The sequence below is a fragment of the Pan troglodytes genome, chromosome 16, assembly GCF_028858775.2.
Source record: "Pan troglodytes isolate AG18354 chromosome 16, NHGRI_mPanTro3-v2.0_pri, whole genome shotgun sequence".
Taxonomy (NCBI): Eukaryota; Metazoa; Chordata; class Mammalia; order Primates; family Hominidae; genus Pan; species Pan troglodytes.
In genome coordinates this window covers 48,865,553-48,878,088 of record NC_072414.2, presented here as the reverse complement: position 1 = coordinate 48,878,088, position 12,536 = coordinate 48,865,553, and positions in this window count along the sequence as shown.

Here is a 12,536-nt window from a genome sequence, read left to right as displayed (position 1 = left end):
GTTATTTTTAAATGTACAATTAAATGGTTTTGATTATAGTCCCTATGTTGTTCTATCAAATATTAGGTCTTATTCATTCTAACTATTTTTTTTGTACCCATTAACCATACCCACCTCCCCACCGCACCTCACTACCCTTCCCGCCCTCTGGTAACCATTCTTGTATTCTCTAACTCCATGAGTTCAATTATTTTTATTTTTAGGTCCCACACGTAAGTGAAAATATGTGATGTTTGTCTTTCTGTGCTGTCTTATCTCACTTATGACATAATGCCCTCCAGTCCCATCCATGCAGTTGTAAATGACAGGATCTCATTCTTTTTTATGGCCGAATAGTACTCCATTGTGTATAGGTACCATATTTTCTTTATCCATTCATCTATCGATGGACACTTAGGTTACTTCCAAATCTCGGCTAGTGTGAACAGAGCTGCAGCAAACCTGAGAGTGAAGAAATATACTGACTTCCTTTCTTTGGGGTGTATACCCAGCAGTGGGATTGCTGGATTATATGGTAGCTCTCTTTTTAGTTTTTTGAGGAACTTTTAAACTGTTCTCCATAGTGGTTGTATTAACTTAGATTCCTACCAACAGCATATGAAGGTTCCCTTTTCTCCACATCCTCTCCAGCATTTGTTATTGCCTGACTTTTAAATAAAAGCCGTTTTAACTAGGGTGAGATGATATCTCATTGTATTTTTTTAAACCTTTCCTGTGGTGCTGATCATTGTAGTTTTTATTTGCATTTCTCTGATGATCAATGATGTTGAGCAGCTTTACATATGCTTGTTTACCATTTGTATGTCTTTTTTGGGTGGTAAGAACTTAAAACCTACTCTCTTAGCAATCCTCAAGTATACAATATGCTGTTATTAAATACAGTCACCATATTCTACAATAGATCTCTTGAACCTGTTCCTCCTAACTGAAATTTTGTATCCTTTCATCAACATTTTCCCAATATCAACCTTCAACCCTCACTCCCTAGTAACTACCATTTTAATCTCTGCTTCTATGAGTTCAGACTTTTTTAGATTCTACATGTAAGTGATATCATACAATGAATTGTCTTTCTGTGCCTTGTTTATTTCACTTAACATAATGATAATGTCCTCTAGGTTTATCCATGTTGTTGCAAATGACAAGATTTGCTTCTTTTTTTTAGGCTGAATTTCTTTAACCATTTATCCATTGAGGGACACTTAGATTGATTTCTTTTTTTTTTTTTTTTCAGTTGAGAAGGAGTCTCGCTCTGTTGCCCAGGCTGGAGTGCAGAGGCACGATCTCGGCTCACTGCAACCTCCGACTCCCAGGTTCAAGCAATTCTCCCACCTCAGCCTCCGGACTAGCTGGGATTACAGGTGCATGCCACCATGCCCGGCTAATTTTTGTATCTTTAGTAGAGACAAGGTTTCGCCATGTTGGCCAGGCTTGTCTTGAACTCTTGACCTCAAGTGATCTGCCCGCCTCTGCCTCTCAAAATGCTGGGATTACAGGCGTGAGCCACCACGCCTGGCTCCCTAGATTGATTTCATATCTTGGCTATATTGTGAATAATGCTGCAATGAATATGGGAGTGCCAATATCTCTTTGACATACTGATTGCATTTCCTTTGGACATATACACAGCAGTGGGATTGGATTATACTATAGTTATATTTTTAATTTTTTGAGGAAACTTTATACTGTTTTCCATAATAACTATACTAATTTATGTTCCCACAAACAGGGCATGAGTGTTTCCTTTTCCTTTTCTCCATATCCTTACCAAGACTTGCTATGTTTTGTCTTTTTTGATAATAGTTATTCTAACAAGTGTAGGTAATATAAATATCTCATTGTAGTTTTTTGTTTGTTTGTTTTTGTTTGTTTTTGAGACTGAGTCTGGCTTTGTTGCTCAGGCTGGAGTGCAGTGGTGCGATCTCAGCTCACTGCAACCTCTGCCTCCTGGGTTCAAGCGATTCTCCTGCCTCAGCCTTCTGAGTAGCTGGCATTACAGGTGCGTGCCACCATGCCCAGCTAATTTTTTGTATTTTTAGTAGAGATGGGGTTTCACCATGTTAGCCAGGATGGTCTCAATCTCCTGACCTTGTGATCCTCCCGCCTCGGTCTCCCAAAGTGCTGGGATTACAGGTGTGAGCCACTACACCCAGCCCTGTTGTTTCATTCTTTTATCTTTCTGTTTCATCTCATTTAATCACCACAATAACCCGACAAGACAGGAACTATTATTATCCCCATTTTTCTTTTTTTCTTTTTTATGGCAGGGGGGAGTGCAGTTTCACTCTTGCCACCTAGGCTGGAGTGCAATGGCGCAATCTGGGCTCACTGCAACCTCCGCCTCCTGTGTTCAAGTGATTCTCCTGCCTCAGCCTCCCAAGTAGCTGGGATTACAGGCATGCACCACCACGCCCAGCTAATTTTTGTTTTTAGTGTTTTAGAGATGGGATTTCATCATGTTGGCCAGGCTGATCTTGAATTCCTGACCTCAGGTGATCAGCCCACCTTGGCCTCCTAAAGTGTTGGGATTACAGGTGTGAACCACCACGCCCAACCTCATTGTAGTTTTAATTCACATTCGCTGATGATGAGTGGGTTGCCTATTTTTCCATATACCTGTTGGCCATTTGTATGTCTTCTTTTGAGAAATGTCTATTTAGGTTCTTTGCTCATTTTAAAATCAGGTTGTCTTCTTGCTATTGACTTGTTTGAGTTCCTTATATATTTTTGATAATGACCCCTTATCAGAAATGTTGTTTGCACATATTTTCTCCCTCTCTGTAGGTCATCTTTTTACTCTGTTGATTGTTTCTTTTGCTGTGCAGAAGCTTTTTAGTTTGATGTAATTCTATTAGGTTTTCCAGTATGACTGGGGAAATAGTGTATTATGTATTCTTTTGTGTCTGGTCTGCTCTTCTCTCCACTCAACATTGTATCTGTAAGATTTGTTTGTGTTGTTTTATGTATCGGTAGTTTGTTACTTATTGATTGATGTTCAACATTCCAATATGCAAACAAACTACATTTATTTACCAATTTTATTATTGATGGACATTTAGATTGTTTGGGGTTACTATGAATAAAATTGCCATGGACATTTATGTAGGAGTGGTTTGATAAGTGTATGACAGCACTATGCACTGGATGCTGTGAGAGCACAGGGGAATGTTTCTGGGGATAGTGAAGCTTGATCTGAGTTTTTAGGGGTGTAAGAGATGACTGATGGGAAAGCAAAGGAGAGGTTTCTAGACAGGAGGAAGAGTCATAAGCAAAAAGGAAGAGAATCAGGAGTAAATTATAGGAAAGGAGGCAGAGAAGAGACCAAAGTGGTAGGTGGACATCATTATGATAAATTAAAGGGTTCAAACTTCACCCCAAGGAATTTCAAACATGGTAAGATTTTCTTTCAATAAAAGTATCTCTGATCACAGCGTGGAAAATGGATTGGAGAAGGGTGGAAGTGGAGACTGGGAGACCTGTTAAGAAGTTTTGGTGAGGGGCTTGCCAAACCAGATAACAAAACATTATGTTGTAAAGTTACAACAGTTAAGTCACCATGGTACTCTACCAAAAAAAAAAGAGATAGATTTGAATATAAAATTTGTGTATGGTAAGAATAACACAATGCTACTGAACAAATAATAAAGTGGGGAGAAAATATTTCAAAATATATAGTAGACAAATGGTAACTATATTAACAATTCCCTAAGATAAATAAGAAAAGGGCAAAAAATCTAATAGGAAAATAGGTAAGGAATGTAAAGGGGCAATTTACAGATGAAATACAAATGGCCAATTATGAGAAAATGTTAAACTAAGTGATTATGTCTAAAATTAAAATAATGAGAAAAATTTACATTTCAGAGTAGTAAAAGGTAAAAATATTTATGATATCAAATGCTGGCTTGAGAATAGGGAAACACGTGTTAAAAATGTAAATTGGATGGCCGACTGTGGTGGCTCACGCCTGTAATCCCAGCACTTTGGGAGGCCAAGGCGGGCGGATCACCTGAGGTCAGGAGTTCAAGACCAGCCTGGCCAATGTGGTGAAACCCCGTCTCTACTAAAAATACAAAAATTAGCCAGGCATGGTGGCGGGTGCCTGTAATCCCAGCTAGTTAGGAGGCTGAGGCAGAAGAATCACTTGAACCCGGGAGGCGGAGGTTGCAGTGAACCAAGATCACACCATTGCACTCCAGCCTGGGCAACAGGAGTGAAATTCTGTCTCATATTTAAAAAAAAAAAAAAAAAAAAAGTAAATTGGTGCAATCATTTGGAAAGCAATTGGCACATATCTTTTGACCTTGAATATATTATGGGAAATATTTAAAATATTTGCACAGAAATTTTCCCAGAAATATTTTCAGTATAAAACAAAGGTATACTTCCAATGTTATTCATTTGAATGGTGCTTATCATAGTAAAAACATAGGATAATCTAAGTAGGAGTTTGATAAGCTGTGTTACATCTATATGGTGGAACACTCTTCCTATATATTTTTTAAAATTAAGCATATATATAAATATGTATATATTTCAAGAATAGAAAGGTATTGACAGTATGCTATTGGGTGAAAAAGGTCAAGTTCTAGAAAATAATGGAAGGTATGATGTTATTTTTACAAACATTTGTTAAATGTAGTATATGTCAGAAGCTGGGCCATTAACTAGTGATCCAGAAAAGAACAAGATAGAAAAAGTTCTGGCAATTGTGGAGTTAAAAAAATGTCAACAGGTTAAAAATCGTTAACCCCTGGGGAATGAGAATGACGGCAGTGGGAGGGGGAAAGGATGTTTACTTTTTTCTTTATTCACATATTTGGACTATTACATTTTTGTCAATAAGCAACTTTTGCTTTTGTGATTTAAAAACTAAGCCTTAAAAGGAGTCAGTTATACTATTTTTTATCAAATATTTAAAGCAATAGTAAAACCAATTAACATTCTTGAAAGTGTGAAGAAATGGATGCTCTTATACTCTGTTTTAGAGAGCTTTCATTTGCATATACATTTTGGATTGCAACTTGGTAATATGTATTTTTTAAAACCTTAAAAATTTGCTTTGATACAAAAATTTTCTAGGAATTTATCTTGGGGAAAGATTTAAAAGTATGAAAAAATCTACAAATATGTTCATTGCAGCTTTCTGTATAACAGTGTAAAATTAGCAACAACTTAAATATCCTTCAACATAGGATTGCTTAATTAAATCATGGTACAAACATAAAATTTAAAATGACTGTTGGCAGCACGTTGGTTGCCACCCTAACAGTCATTTTCCTTTTCTCCCTTGCTAACAGAATTGCCATTTTTTGAAGATATTGAGTGGCAAGATGATTAAGGAAGATGGGTGCAGTTCAGGTAGTGAATTGTGATTGATGATGGTCACCTTACCATGTATTTGGTTTAGGAGTTGACAGATGGTCTATTTCCGGTCAGTGAAACATCAAAGTAGTTATTTGTGTTTTTTGGAAGTACACATTATATTAAGAGATGTATGAAGAGAAAACTGTTTATTTTCACCTTCTTTGGATATTTTGTGTGAAGATGTAAGAATGTGGTGCTTGGAGCTATGTAGCTATCTGAGGCTCTGAGAGAAAGCCATGAGAGTCACAGAGAAACCACCCAAAGCCTTCACTGTTGAATGGTCATGACCAATTTTGAAACTAATGCCAGACTTTTTAATTATTAATGTTTCTTTTAGTTGAGTATCAACATTACTTACAAGTAAAATTGACCTTATTGGTAAAGCTCTATAGGCAGTGAAAAGAGGTACAAGTCTGGAATTAGCTTAGGTTGAAATCTTGGGTAGCTCTCACTAGTGCTACTCACCATTACACCATGAACTATTTACTTAAATTATCAAAGCCTTAGTTTTCCCATCTGTAAAATGGGAATAATATAGTTTCTATCTTATAAGTTTTTAATGTCAGTGACAAATATATATATAGAGAGAGAGTTTAGCAGAGTGACTTTAGTAAAGCTCAGTATTAGCTATTGTTAATAAAGTAACAATATTAATCTATACTGATATGAGAGAGTATGCATGTAATATTAAGTGATGAAAGCACCATTATGTATAGTAGTTACCATTTTATAAAAATAAATATATATCCCTAGAAAAATTCTAGAAATGTATACCAATTATGGTATTATTAATAACAATGCTTATCTTTGGGTATTAGGATTACTGATACTTTTAATTCTGTTCTTTTTATTTTTCTAAATGTTCTGGAATTTTAAAAAGTAAGCATATATTCTACATATACATGTACATACACACACATATACATATATAAATTTTAAAGTAGTTAAATTTGGTGGGTGGTGTGAAGAGGCAGAAAGAATGGAAAAACCTGCAGAGAATATTCAGAAGGAGTGAGGAATAGGGAGTGAGCACAGCTGCAGAAGCAAAGGGAGGAACCGATTTTAAGAAAAGCATAGTCAACGTTATGGAGTGCTTCTGGAGAGTGACAAGTCAGATAAAGACTGAAAAGCATTCACTGAATTTCATCTTATGGAGACCAGTGGTCACCTTAGAAAGAACTGTGTCAACCAAGAAACCAGAGTGCAGTGAAAATGAGAAGTAAATGCTCAACTAAGAAATGAGTTGAAAAGCGACTAAATGGCAAAAGTAAATGTATATTAATCTTTCAATAAGCTGGACTGTGAAGAAGAAAGAGAGGGAGTGTTTCAGGAAGAATCCAGCACAGAAGAGATTTAAGCTACAGAATGAGAGAGACAGTAGTTACGGCAGGGGTCCCAAAGAGGCAGAAGAAAATGGTATCCAGTTGTATTTGTGTGGGAAAAAATTCTTTCAGCGAGAATTTTCATCACTTCATTTAGTGGTGTTTTTCACTCCCTTAATGGTGCATTTTGATGGACAGAATTTCATAATTTTAATGTAATAAAAATATTTTTCATTATTGTCAGTGATTTTATGTCTTATTGTAAAAATAATTTCTTATCCCAAGGTCTTAAAAATGCTCGTCTATATTCTCTTCTAAAAATGTTTAAAATTTGCATTTAAGTCCATAGTTCATCTTCAATTGATTTTTGTGTATGGCATGAGGTAGACATCTTATTTCATTAAAAAACAATAGATAGCCAATTATCCCAGGCTCGTTACCTTTATCCATTGGTATTTGGTGGTACCTCTGTCGTGCACAATAGTGATTTGTGACAGCTAAGTGTTAGCATCTCTCCCCAACTCTGCATTCAGTAAAGTCATATTGGTACCTTGAAAGCAGGCAAGTTTTAGTATTTACACATGGAAATCAGCAGGCAACTACAAACAAGGCTGTTTTGGCTGGGGAGCTGGTTTGTTCATGATGAACGGCTTTTGCAAAAAGAATCTAGATTCTAGAATCTAGAATCTAGACGCTAGATTTGAATTGCTAATATTTTGGTAGATTTAACATAGATTGTTGCATCTATGTTCGTGAGTGAGATTAATCTGAAATTTTTTTTCTTGTAATACTTTTGCTTGGCTTTTGAATGGAAATTGTGCTATCATTGTAAATTAACTGGGAATTGCTTTCTTTCTTTCTATTCTCTGGAAAAATTTGATTAAAATTGAAATTAACTCTTTCCAGTAGAACTTACTGGTAAAATCATTTTGGGCCTACTATGGTGTGTGTGTGTGTGGGTGGGTGTGTCTGTGTGTGTGTGTGCATGCATGCACATGCCTGTGAAAAGATTTAGGGTACTGATACAATTTCTTTTTCTTTTTTTTTGAGACAGAGTCTCATTCTGTCGCCCAGGCTGGGGTGCAGAGGCACCATCTCGTCTCACTGCAACCTCTGCCTTCTGGGTTCAAGTGATTCTCGTGCCTCAGCCTCCCAGGTAGCTGGGACTATAGACCCCCGCCACCACGCCTGGCTACTTTTTGTATTTTTAGTAGAGATGAGGTTTCGCCTTGTTGGCCAGGCTGGTCTCGAACTACTGACCTCAAGTGATCCACCTGCCTCGGCAGTGCCGGGATTACAGTGAGCCACAGTGCCTGGCCAACAGTTTCAATATTGGTTGTAAGACCATTCATGTTTTCCTATTTTCATCTCATTTTTTTTCTGTTTTTTTCTGGGGGGTCCATTTTCTAAGAAGTTGTCCTTCTTACTCAAGTTGTCAAATTTATTGGCGTAAAGATTTTCTTAACATTCATGTGTTAGCTTTTTAATTATGCTTGATCTGTAGTTTTCAAAATTTTTCCAATATTTTAATACGTGCCTCCCTTTTTATTGATCAGCCTTGCCAGAGGTTTGCCAATTTTGGCTGGCATTTCAAAAACAACCTTTTTCTTTCTTGATGCTCTTTGGTGTGTATTTGTTTTCCGTTTCTTTAATTTATATTTTAATTATTTTCTCACTTTTAATATCTTGTTCTGTTGCCCGTTTTCTAAAGTTAAAAGTCTGGCCAGATACAGTGGCTCACTGCACAGTGGCTCGCTGCCAGACCTAACTTTTAACATTAGAAAAAGAGCATTTTTGGAGGCCAAGTTGAGAGGATAGTTTGAGGCCAGGAGTTTGAGATCAGCCTGGCCAACATAGTGAGACCCCTGTCTGTACAAAATAAATAAAATTAAGTCTTATTAATTTTTACCTTTTTTTCCTAAAATTTGGCTATATGTTTTCTCCTAGTACTACAAGTTTTGATATCAACTATTTTTGTTATAATTTAGGTCAATTTTTAAAACTTACGTCATATTTTTCTTTATTCCATGAATAATTGCTAAATATATAACTTTTTGAATATTTTCAAAATTTATTTATTTGTGACTAGTATTATAGTCATAATATGCTCTATATAACACTGATGCATCAAAATTTATCAAGACTTGCTTTATCTCCTAACACATGGTCCATTTTCATAAGCACTACATGTGTATTTAAAAGGTTGCAGTTTTTGCAGTTGCTGGGTACAATGTTCTATGTATTTCTATTAAATTAAACTGTTCATATATTCCTTATCCTTACTAAGTTTTAAAAATCTGCTTTACCTGTTAATTATTAAGAGAGTTTCTTAAAATCTCTCATCTTGATGGTACATTTGTCAATTTCTCCTTGTGATTTTGTCAATTTTTGATTTATACTAAAGGTAAGTTACTATTTGAATAAGTTTTTCTCAACATTTTATTGACTTCTACATGAGACTGACTTCTACATTAAACTTGAAATAATAGTTCAGTGGACATTTATACATCTTTTGCCTAGATTTATGAAACACTAACGTTGGCCATATTGCTTTCTCTATTTCTATATGTGTATGGATGAATATATATGTATATATTTTTTAACATAGAGGTGAAATTGACATAAAATTAATGATTTAGAGTGCACAATTCAGTGGCATTTAGAACATTCACAATGTTGTGCAACCACCACCTCTATTTCTAAAACATTTTCATCACCTCAGGAAAAGCCTTGTATCTATTGAGCAGTCACTTCCCACTCCCCCAACCAGCTCTTGAGAACCACCAATCAATATGTCACTATGGATTTACCTATTCTAGACTGTTCATGTAATATGGGACCTTTTTATTTGGCTTCTTCATTTAGCATAATCTTTTGAAGTTCAAGAACGTTGTAGCATGTATCAGTACTTCATCTCTTTTTATGGCTGAGTAATATTCCATTATATGTATGTACATTTTGTTTATGTGTTCATCTGTTAATGGACATTTCTATTAATACCTTTTGGCTATTGTGAATAATATTGCTATAAACATTTGTGTAAAAGCATCTGTTTGACCTTCTGTTTTCAAATCTTTTGGGTATATAGTTAGGAGTGGAATTACTGGTCATATGGTAATTATATGTTTAACTTTTTGAAAAAAACCCTATCTGTTTCTACAGTGGGTGCATCGTTTTACATTCCCACTAGCAATTTGTGAGAGTTCTAATTTCTCCACATCTTAACAATACTTGTTATTTTCCAGTGATGACAATGATGATTATTACTATTATGGCTGACCTAGTGGGTATGAAGTGGTATCTCATTGTGGGTTTGATTTGCGTTTCTCTAGTGACTAATGATGCAGAAGTTTTTCATGTGCTTGTTGAAAATTTGTATAGTCTTTTTCAGAGAAATAGCTATCAAGAGCTTTGCTCATTTTAAAATTGGGTTGTCTTTTTGTTATTGAGTTGTTAAAGTTCTTTAAATGTATTCTGGACAGTGAACTCTTTGTTTTTTTTGTTTTTTTTTTGACAGAGTCTTGCTCTGCCACCCAGGCTGGAGTGCAGGGGCACGATCTTGGCTCACTGCAACCTCCACCTCCCGGGTTCAAGCAATTCTCCTGCCTCAGCCTCTCGAGTAGCTGGGATTACAGACATGCATCACCACGCTCGGCTAATTTTTAGTACAGACAGGGTTTCAGCGTCTCTACTACATATTGGCCAGGCTGGTCTCAAACTCCTGACCTTGTGATCTACTGGCCTCGGCCTCCGAAAGTGCTTGGATTACAGGCGTGAGCCACCGCGCCTGGCCTCTGGACACTAGACTCTTATCACATACATGATTTGCAAGTCTTTTCTCCCTCGTATTGGTTGTCTTTTCATTTAATAATGGCCTTTGATGTACAAACGTTTTTCATTTTGATAAAATCAAATTTATCTATTTTGTCGTCTGTTGCTTATGCTTTTGATAGCATATCTAAGAATTCACTGTCCAAGGACATGAAAATTTACCCCTATGTTTTCCTCTAAGAGTTTTATAGTTTTCACTCTTACATTTAGGTCTTTGATCCATTTTGAGTTAATTTTTCTATGTGCTGTGATGTAGGGAGTCCCTCTTATTCTTTTGCAAGTGATATTCAGTTGTCTCTGTACTATTTGTTAAACAGACTATTCGTTCCCCATTGAATGCTCTTGGCATCCTTGCTGAAAATCAATTGGCCATAGATGTATGGATTTACTTATGGACTCTCAGTTTTACTCCATGGATCTACAGGTTTATTCTTATGCCATTATCACATTGTTTTGATTACTTTAGATTTGTGTAAGTTTTAAGCCAGAAAGTGTGTGACTTCCAGCTTTGTTATTCTTTTTCTTTTTGAGACGGAGTCTCACTTCATTGCCCAGGCTGAAGTGCAGTGGCACGATCTCGGCTCACTGCAACCTCCGCCTCCTGAGTTCAAGTGATTCTCCCGCTTCAGCCTCCCCAGTAGCTGGGATTATAGGCGCCTGCCACCAGGCTGGCTAATTTTTGTATTTTAGTAGGGACGGGTTTTCACCATGTTGGCCAGGCTAGTCGCAAACTCCTGACCTCAAGTGATCCACTCGCCTTGGCCTCCCAAAGTGCTGGCATTACAGGCCTGAGCCACCATGCCCGGCCTGTTATTCTTTTTCAAGTTTGTTTTGGCCCCTTGTAGCTATATGAATTTGAGGATTGGCTTTTACATGTTTGTGAAAAGGCCATTGGAATTTTGACAGGAATTATGTTATCTCTGGAGATTTGGATAGTATTGCCATCTTTAGTTTTCCAGTCCACCAACACAAGGTGTATTTCTATTTATTTAGCTCCTCTTTAATTTCTTTCAGCAATGTTTCAGTGTAGATGTCTTTCACTTCTTTGATTACATTTATTATGAATTATTTTTGTTTTTTGGATGTTATTATAGTGGAATTGTATTCTTAATTTCTTTTTCAGATTCTTTACTGCTTGTGTATAGCAACACAACTGATTTTTGAGCATTGTATTACACCTGAAATTGAGATGAATTCATTTATTAGCTCTATTATTTCTTCTGTGGATTTTTTGATATTTTCTATATAGAGAATCAGGTCATCTGCAAAAAGGAATAGTTTTACCTTTTCTTTTTAATCTATATTGTTTTTACTTTTTTCTTGCCTCATTTCTCTGGCTAGAACTTCCAGTAAAATGTTAAATAGTACCTGCGAAAGTGGACATCCTTGTCTTGTTCCTGATCTTAGGAGAAAAGCTTTCAGTCTTTCAGTATCGAGTACAATATTAGCTGTGGGTTATTCATAAATGCCCTTTATTATGTTAAGGAAGTTCCTTCCTATTTTTAGTTTTCTGGGTGTGTTTGCTCATGAAAGAGTATTGAATTTTGTCAAATGCTTTTCTGCATCAATTGAGTTCATAATATCATGTTTTTCCTTCATTCTATTAATTTGATATATTACATTGATTTTTGTATGTTGAATCATCCTTACATTCTATAGATTCCTGGTATAAAACCCACTTGGTCACACTGTGTAATCTTTTAATATGCTGTTGAATTTCATTTGCTAGTATTTCGTTGAGGAGTTTTGCAACTATATTCATATATGCTGAGTATATTGCATATTCTTCTGTGGTTTCTTTATTTGGCTTAGGTGTCAGGGCAATGCTGGTTTCATAGAATAAGTAGAAAGCATTCCCTTCTCTTCTTTAGGAAGACTTTGAGAAGGATTGATGTTAATTATTTATATGTTTGGTATAATTCATCAGTGAAGCCATCTGGTCCTGGAGTTTTCTTTGTTGGGAGTTTTATTATTATTATTATTATTGATATAATCTCTCTCTGTCTCTCTCTCTCT